Here is a 9,872-nt window from a genome sequence, read left to right on the forward strand (position 1 = left end):
AACACCTTACCCCAAGTGATACAATCAGCAACACAGTAGCATCAAGTACCTCTTAGAAAATGACAATTTGTGGTAGTTATTCATCTATCACCTTTAACTGTGTGAATTAAATCAAAATCAAGGACCAACCCAACATATGTTTATAGTGAATAAACTTCAATATAGCAACTTTACCCTTTGAGATGGGGAGTTAGAAGGTGCTGGGGAGGGAGGGATAGGTAGGTAGAAGGATAGGGGAAGGTTAGCAGTGAGGCCAGAGGACACAGTTGAGAGAAGGAAAGAGAAGAAAAGAAAAATAAGATAGGCCAGGGATTTAGCCCAGTGGTTCCATCCCCTTCCTTGCAGCTACAAGGTCCTGAGTTCAATCCCCAGTACCAAAAAAGAAAGAAAGAAAGAAAGAAAGAAAGAAGAAATATGAATTGGGGCCAGAACAGGAACACAAAGGGAGATGAAGAACAATGTGGGACAGCAAGGGAGCGAGGGGGAGAGAGAGAGAGAAAGAAAAGAGAAAAGAAAGAAAAAGAAAAAAATAAAAATTTAAAAAGAGGAAAAAAATTAAAAATAAGAGCAAAAACAATAGTGGTAATTTTGAAAATAACAAATAAAAGATAAAAATGAAGGGCCTCCTTCAGGGTTTCTCTCTGCTGTTACAATAGACACCGTGGGCAGCATTGTGCAGTTATAAGTCAATGAGTCTCAGTAAGCCAGTCCCAGACTCGTGAGATTTAGGCAGATTTCTGGCTGCAAGTCCCAAGTTGAGCTCCCTGTCCTCCTGCAGGGTTGAAAAAGTATGGTGGTTTGGTGTGCCTTTATTTCAGAGAATCTCTTCACTTTTGCAGTGGGCTTCACTTATCAGGGAGCCTGAGAGAGGCCCTCTCTCTCTTGTTCACTTCTGCAGCTCAGGACAATGGCCTTTATGTCCCCCTGTGCCTCTGTAGTGTGGAACCAGGCAGCTGCACAGCCAAGAGGCCAGAGGCAGTGTGTGTGGGGGGCTCTGTTGTTGCAGGTGCCCACACGGCTCCAAGGGCAGCTGTTGGATGTGCCTCGGGGTCCTTAGCAGCTCCTGGTCGTAAGGAGGTGTAGCCAGACAGACAGAGCTGGGCTCAGTCAGTCCTGGGGGTTCTGCCCACATGGCTCCATGGGTGGCTGGTGGGCATGCCTGGGGCCGGGGGGGGCTGTCCTTCTTTTTTTCTTTTTTTTTTTGAGACAAAGTCTTGTTATGTAGCCCAGGCTGGCCTCAAACTCATGGCAATCCTCTTCCCTCAGCCTCCCAAATGGTGGGATTACAGGCTGTGCTGGCTGGGATGGTGGTGGAAGACTAGAATTTCTACAACCCACTTTGGAGAAGAGAAATGTTAGTTTCTATGACTGCCATGGAAAGGGATTTTATGAGCCCCGAACTGTGGATGAAAACTATTCTATATATATCATCATTTCAATTTTTTTGGTGGTTCTGGGAACTGAGCCCAGAGCCTTTGCACTGAGCTACATCTTCAAGCCTTTTTTCATTTTTTATTTTGAGGCAAGATCTCCCCATGTCATTAAATTGTCCAGAGTTGGCTTGACTTGTGATCCTCCTGCTTCAGCCTCACAGAGAACTGGGATTAAAAGTATGTGCCTCCACATTCAACTATAATTTCAATTTTTTATGGTTGACTTTTTTATTATTCAGTGTTTTGCTATGTTGGCTAGGTTGGTCTTGAACGCTGGGCTCAAATGTTCCTCCTGCCTCAGCCTCCCAACTAGCTCAGACTATGGGTACATGTCACTAAGCCTGGCTCACATAACTTTTATTTTACTTTTTGTTGGTTTCGGGTTTTTTTGTCATGTAACTTTTAAAAGACCACACACTAGATTTGATAGAGAAATCTCTCATGTGTTGTCTGTTTCTTTTCTTTTCTTTTTTTTTTTTTTTTTTTGGTACCGGGGATAGAACTCGGGTCCTTGTGCTTGCACAGCAGGCGGGAAAACCACTGACCTAAATCCCCAGCCCTGATTCTTTTCTTAAACTCAAGTCTCATAGTTTTGGGGTTCCCTTCCACCTTTTCTCTTTCTTTTTTAAGAGTCCCTCCCACCCTAGTTCTAAAGGTTGAAACTTGAGCCTTTGCACTGAGCTATATCCCCAGCCCTTTTGCATTTTTTTTATTTTGAGACAACTCTAAGTTACTCAGGCTAGACTCAAACTTGTGATCCTCCTGGCTCAGCCTCCCAGAATCCTGGGATTAGAGATGTATATTACCACACCTGGTTTAAATACTGCTTTTAAATGCTGTACTCTTGATTTTGCTGACTTCTTCATTATAATAATAATAATAAGATGTATAAATTTGATAGATTTGGGTTCAGTTGTTGTTTTATTTCCAGCACAGGGAATCAAACTTAGGACCTTGCACTTGCCAGGCAGGCACAGTGCCACTGAGCTAAATCCCCCGCCCTTGGGTTCAGTTGTTTTTCCTAATAGTATTTCACTGAGATTCCTCACTAGACTAGGAGGATCACAAGTTTAAGTCTGGCTTGGGGAATTTAGTGAGAACTTGTCTCAGAAAAAAAATAAAAATGGTCTAGGGATGTAGCTCGGTGTGAAGGTTGATTGGAGGCAGACTCTTAACTAGGTTGCTAAATTGCCCAGGCTGAGCTAGAATTGGGAATCCTCCTACCTCTGCCTCCTAGAGTGCTGGGATTACAGGCATGTACCACCACACTGGGCTCCATAAGGAATATTGTATTTATGGAGCCACTAAACTGGCATTCCAAGACTCCAGAGCTCTGAGCATGAAAATGCCTACCACCTTCTGGGTGGCCTCTATCTGTCTGGAGCTGTGCCCAGTGCTACATTTACTTGTTACAAATACCTGGAGAATTGGTGCCCTCTTCCTCAGTTTACAGAACCAGGTCACAGGAACTGAAAGATATTGCTGAATCTGGAACTGGTTTCTCTGGTTTTCTTGTCAGGTCATCATTTGAGACACATCTCCGCTAGCAAGAGGGATGCTGAAGGCAAAACAGAAGGGCTTGTTGCTCATAAAATTATTTTCCTATCACTCTCTTCTCATAGTGCTTGTGGCTTTTTGAAAGTATTTTTTCACCAGGCTTGGTGGCACATGCCTATAAGCCCAGCACTTGGGAGGCTGAGGCAGAAGGATAGCTGTGAATTTGAAGCCAGCCCGAACTACATAGTAAGACCCTGTCTCAAAAAAAAAAAAAAAAGTTTTACACTTCTGTCTCATTTCTCTAACTATAGGCAACAGTGTCTTCCTAGAGATGGCCCATGAACTAGGACTGAGTTGAATGTTGTCGTGAGCCTAGACTAAATTTTTGTTTGTTTTGGCAGTAGTGGGGATTGACCCCAAGGCCTTTGCACTGAGCTACATCCCCAGCCCTTTTTATTTTGAGACAGTCTCACCAAGTTACCCAGGCTGGGCTCCAAATTGGGATCCTCCTGCTTCAGCCACCCAAAGTGCTGGGATTACAGGTACAAGCCACAGTGCCTGGCTTAGCCTAGACTAATTTATCAGCTACACTGTAGCTTTGACCTAGTTAAATACTTCTTCTTTCTTCTTCTTCTTCTTCTTCTTCTTCTTCTTCTTCTTCTTCTTCTTATTATTATTATTATTATTATTATTATTATTATTTTGCAGTACTGGGGATTGAACTCAGGACCTTGCACTTTCAAGGCAGCCACAGTGCCACTGAGCTAAATCCCCAGTCCAACTCTATTATCTTTTTTCCCCCTTGTAGTGAGGATGGGCTAGCGCCTCACACATGTAAAGTGTAAATTTTGTGTGTAGTCGTGTGACTGGCTTGTTAAAATGCCTTATGGCCTCAACAGCACTTATAGACAAAGGAAGGAGTAGCTGAGGAGGAAATATGGGTACATGCCTGTCTCTCAGTGCCACAACCCTTCTGGTCTTATAGGAGTACAAATACACAGGTCTGCCAATTTCCCACCAGTAAGAAATCTTTACAAGCCTGAGAATAAATTCAGCTGATCTCAGTGGACCCTGTTAACTCATTGCCAAGTTGATTCTGCATCTTCTGGAAAATTTTTCACTGAAGACTCTGGCCTTTAAAATCTTTAAGTTATTTTCCCAAATACACCATAAAGACTCTTCCATTTTGCTGCTTTTAAGGGGATAGCTTGAGGGCCAGAGATTTAGCTCAGTGGTTCAGCCACCTGCCTCACAAGCGCAAGGTCCTGAGTTCAATCCCCTGTACCAAAAAAAAAAAAGATTACATTAAGGGGATAGCTTGAAAAACAATGATAATTCAGCAGCCTGTGTTCTGCAGTGCTCAAGGATGGCATCCCATATACACTGAAAGGAAAAAATAGCTTACAAAAACAGAAAGTGAGCTTTTTAATGTCAACCATAAATGTAGCAAAAATAAAGGAAACTAAAGGCTTGTGAGAATTCTATGAAAAATATCACTTTAATAATAATAAAGCTAGCCAAAAGTTAAAACCCTGAAATACCTATTAAATATGATCTTGTCCTGAAACACAATGGGTAGTAAATATATTACTAAACACCAAAAGGAATGGTTATTTTTATAGAGTAGACATTTAAAGAAAATTATGAAATTAAGTCATCATTATGATAGTAGAAACATCTGTGATTAATTGAATAAAGATTTTTTATGAAGGATTTCAAAATGATTTTTTATTTTATTTTGTAGTACTAAGAATTTGGGGGTGGGGGGCAGTTCTGAGGATTGAATCCAGAGCCTTTGTACCAAGCGGTGTCCCCAGCATTTTATTTTTTATTTTGAGACAAGTCCTCGCTAAGTCACTTCGTTGTCTAGGCCATCCTGCCCCAGACTTCCACAATGCTGGGATTACAGGCATGCACTACCATGTCAGGCTTCAAAAAATGATTTTTAAAAAAATGATTATTACTGTAAATCCATTTGGGGGTCAAAGATTTCACCATTTTTTATATCCTTGCTTTCTGCTGTCAATTTCTTAGGGGACAATTATCAATGAAATTCTATCACCTGTACCAAATTCCTAGACCTTCTCATTGATAGGCCGAAGTAATAAGACATGAAATATTTTGTCTGAAACTAGAAGGAAGTGAGGTATCTCCATATCATGGCAAATCTTTAATAGAAACGTAGATCCAAGTAGCAATGTAAAAACTATTAAAAAAAAAAAAGCTGGGTCTGGTGGTGCACATTCATACATCCCAGCATCCTGGGAGGCTGAGGCAGGAGGATTGCAGATTCAAGCCCAGCTGGGCCAATTCAGCAACTTAGGAAGACCCTGTCTCAAATTTTAAAAGGCTGGGATGTACATCAATGTGAAAGCCCTCGGTTCAATCTCCTGTACTACAAATGTCAAAGAACTAAATATTAAGCCAGAAACATTTAACCTGCTGGAAGACAAGATAGATAAAACTTTTGAAATCATAGGCATAGGAAAAGACTTTTTGAACAGAACCCCAGTTGCACAGGAAATAGTTCTGAGAATGAAGAAATGGGATCATGCCCAAAGCAGAGAAAGACCCAACTGAAAAAGAGAACTATAGGCCAATCTCACAATGAACATAGATGCAAAAATCCTTAATAAGATAATGGCAAATAGAATGCAGAAGATCATCAAGAAGATCATACACCCTGATCAAGTGGGATTCATCCCAGGGATGCAGGGATGGTTCAATATACGCAAATCAATCAATGTAATACACTATATCAATAGAGCCAGGGACAAAAACCATATGATTATCTCCATAGACGCAGAAAAAGCATTTGACAAAATCCAACATGCATTTATGATAAAAACCCTACAAAAAATTGGAATAGATGGTCTCTACGTCAAACTGATAGAAGCCATCTATGAAAAACCAACAGCCAATATCATACTAAATGGTCAAAAACTGAAATCCTTCACACTCAAATCAGGAACAAGACAAGGATGTCCACTATCACCACTCTTGTTCAATATAGTTCTGGAAACATTAGCCACAGCAATTAGACAAGAGAAAGAAATAAAAGGAATAAAGATAGGAAATGAAGAAGTCAAATTGTCATTATTTGCAGATGACATGATACTCTGTATAGAAGACCCCAAGAACTCCACCAAAAGTCTCCTAGACTTAATAACCAAATTCAGTCAAGTAGCTGGTTAAAGGTCAACACACAAAAATCAATAGCTTTCTTCTACACAAATGACAGACTCACTGAGAGAGAAATAGCGCAAATAATTCCTTTCACAGTAGCATCCAAAAAACTGAAATACCTAGGAATCATCCTAACGAAAGAAATCAAAGACCTCTTCTCTGAAAACTATGGCACTCTGAAAAGAGAGATTGAAGATGATATCAGAAAATGGACAGACATCCCCTGCTCCTGGGTAGGAAGGATTAATATAGTCAAAATGGCCATACTTCCAAAACTGCTATATAGATTTAATGCAATTCCAATTGAGATCCCAGCAGCATACTTCATTTACCTTGAGAAACCAATCCAAAAATTCATTTGGAACAAGAAGAGACCCAGAATAGCAAAAGCAACTCTAGGTAACACAGACATGGCAGGGGGTATCACAATCCCCAACCTGCAACTCTACTACAAAGCTACTGTGATAAAAACAGCATGGTACTGGCAAAGAAACAGACCTGAGGACCAGTGGAACAGATTAGAAGATGCAGAAACAATGCCAGACACACTCAGCCATCTCATCTTCAACAAAGGAGCCAAACACCCTCACTGGAGGAAAGATAGCCTCTTTAATAAATGGTACTGGAAAAATTGGGCTTCAACTTGCCAAAGATTAAAACTAGACCTGTATCTCTCACCATGCACTAAACTAAAATCAAAATGGATTAAGGATCTAAATATTAAAATAGAAACTCTGAACCAGTTGGAACAGAGGTTAGGTAGAACCCTTGAAGACATCGGTGTAGGAAAAGATTTTATGAACAAAACCTCAGTTGCCCATGAACTAGCACAAACAATCAACAAGTGGGATCTCTTCTTATTAAAAGGCTTCTACACAGCAAGAGAAACCACCAGCAGTGTGAAGAGACAACCTACAATGTGGGAAAAAATCTTCACCTGCTCTTCCTCAGACAAAGGTCTACTATCTCGAATCTATGAAGAACTTAAAAAGATCAGACCTCCCAAATTTAAAGACCCAGCCAAAAAATGGGCATCTGAAATGAACAGACATTTCTCAGACAAAAAGTAGAAATAGCAAATAAATACATGAAAAAATGTTCAACATCACTGGTCATTCGAGAGATGCAAATGAAAACAACGCTGAGATTCCACTTCACTCCAGAAAGAATGGCTGCTATCGTGAAATCAACCAATAACCAATGCTGGCGGGGCTGTGGGGAAAGAGGAACCCTGCTCCACTGCTGGTGGGAGTGTATACTGGTGCAACCACTGTGGAAATCAGTATGGAGATACCTCAAAGAGCTAGGACTGGAAGTCCCATTTGACCCCGCTATTCCCCTTCTGGGGATCTTCCCCAAAGAATTAAAAGACTCATACCACAGTGATATATGTGCGCCCATGTTCATAGCAGCACAGTTTGTAATAGCTAAAACTTGGAAACAGCCCAAATGCCCATCAACTGGAGACTGGATAAAGAAAATGTGGGGTTTTTTTATAAAATGGAGTACTACTCAGCCATAAAAAATGAGAAATTAGAGACATTTATAGCTAAGTGGATGCACACTGAGACGATACTCTTAAGTGGAATAAATAGGACACAGATGTGTAAATACCGAATAGTTTCTCTGGTGTGAGAAACTGAAAGTGTAAATAAGGACTAAATGTATAATAGGTCATGTGAAATAGGAAGAAAAGGGGCAAAGGGGAAGGAAGTGGGAGGGCTAGGGGAAAGGAGAGAAGGGAATGGGATTAATATGAGAAAATGGAAAAATAGGAACAAAATCTTTGTAAATAGGAATGGAGGGGTTGAAGGGAGGGCTGGGCAAGGGTGAAAAATAAGAACCAAGGGAGACTATGTAAAGGTGCAAATTTCCAATGATGAATGTCATTATATTGTATACCTAAAATATACCAATGATTAGAATGAATAATCGATAATGTAAAACAGGAAGAAAAGGTCCAAAGGGGTAGGGGTAGTGGGAGGGGCAGGGGAAAGGAAAGAAGGGAAAGGAAAAATGATGAGAAATGGAAAAAATGGAAATAAAGTCTTTGTAAATAGGGAAGGGTGGAGGGCATGAAAGGAGGGCTAGGAATGGGGAAAAAATAAGAACCCAGATGCATTATGTAAAGGTACAATTCCCAATGAGAAATGCAATTGTGTTGTATACCTACAATGTCCCAATAAAAGAATTTAATACAAAAAAAAAAAAAAGGAAATGGGATCATAGGCTGGGAGTTTAGCTCAGTGGTTCCACCTCCTGCATCGCAAGTGCAAGGTCCTGAGTTCTATCCCTGGTACCAAAAGAAAAAAGAAATGGGATCATATTACATTAAAAAGCTTCTTCATAGCAAAAGAAATGACCCACAGAATAAAGAGATAACCTAAAGAATGGGAAAATTTTTTCCCAGCTATTCCCCAGAGGAGTCATATCTAAAATATATAAAGAACTAAAACCCCCCTCCAACTAAAAGACCCAGTCAAAAAATGGGCAACTGAAATAGACACCACAGAAGAAGTACAAATGGCCAATAAATACATGATAAAATGTTCAACATCACTGACTATTTGAGAGATGCAAATTAAAACAATGCTGATGGGCCGGGATTTAGCTCAGTGGCACTGCGCCTGCTTTGCAAGGGCAAGGTCCTGAGTTGGATCCCTGGTACCAAAACAAAACAGCCCTGAGATTCCATTTTACCCCAGAAAGAATAGCCACTATCAAGAAATGAAATAAAACAATAAATCAAATAATAACAAATCCTGGAGAGGCTGTGGGCGAGAGGGGGAAGGAAAACTTTTACACTGTTGGTGGGAATGTAAACTACTATAACCATTACAGAAATCAGTATGGAGATTCCTTAAAAACTAGAAATTCCATTTGATCCAGCGATTCCTCTTATAGGTATCTTTCCAAAAGATTTAAATGCATCATAATTACAGTGACACATGCACACCCATGTTTATAGCAACTTGGAAGTGGCCTATATGTGCATCAACAGATGAATGGACAAAGAAAATGTGGTATTTACACACAGTGGAGAGCTACTTTGCCATAAAGATAAACTCGAGTCATTTGTAGGAAAATGGATGCACCTTGAGAGCAGAATCAAAGATAGATAATAGGAAGTAGGGAGATAAATCTTCCTCAAATAAGGGGATCAAGAGATGGAGGGAGGAGAAGGGAAGGAACGGAAAGGGGATGAAAAAAGGAATCAAGATGTGTTATGTGCATGTATCAACTCCACACAAGGAGTGCAAGCATTATGTATGTGCTACACACATGTACTAATAAACTAAACTTTAAAAAAAGTTTTTAAAAAACCCCTATACCAGAACACCAGAAGTTTGTGAAATGTAATTACTTTTAAATGAAGGGTTTTAGTTAATATAATTATTAAAAGATTAAACTATGTATAATGACACTGAACAAGAACTCCTTGGACCCCAAGCAATCCACGTGGGGAGAATGGATTACCCATTGTCTCCAAAAGCCTCCTTTCGTTTTTTGAAATTGTAGTAAAATACACTATAAAGTTTACCACTGTAACCATTTTAAGCTTACAATTCAGTGGCACAAAGCACATTCACATTGTCCTGCGGCCGCGCTTCTGATCCCCTCCTTCCTTTGTTCCTATTTTCAGGCTCACCAGTAGGGGGCATCCAGAGATAGTGCACCAGTCTCTTTCCCACGCCTTCTCTGCGCGTCCTCGCGTACTTTCCCTGCGGGAATGCAGAGGGGGCGGGGCTTAGGGCC

The 9,872-nt window shown here is 40.4% G+C and overlaps 1 long non-coding RNA gene across 1 annotated transcript in view; it reads right to left on the reverse strand.

Annotated features, from left to right (window-relative positions):
* LOC147822707 (uncharacterized) overlaps window positions 1–9,843 on the reverse strand; it is a 30,947-nt gene extending 21,104 nt beyond the window's left edge. The window contains exons 1-2 of the long non-coding RNA XR_015445328.1: window positions 9,766–9,843; window positions 2,853–2,991 (exon numbers count right to left, since the gene is read on the reverse strand). This is a non-coding gene — a long non-coding RNA (uncharacterized LOC147822707). The remainder of the gene's footprint in view (window positions 1–2,852; window positions 2,992–9,765) is intronic.
* Window positions 9,844–9,872: the final 29 nt, after the last annotated feature.

The sequence above is a fragment of the Heterocephalus glaber genome, unplaced genomic scaffold, assembly GCF_053883595.1.
Source record: "Heterocephalus glaber isolate CG9 unplaced genomic scaffold, H.glaber_assembly_v1.0 deba00001610, whole genome shotgun sequence".
In the NCBI taxonomy this organism is placed as follows: domain Eukaryota; kingdom Metazoa; phylum Chordata; class Mammalia; order Rodentia; family Bathyergidae; genus Heterocephalus; species Heterocephalus glaber.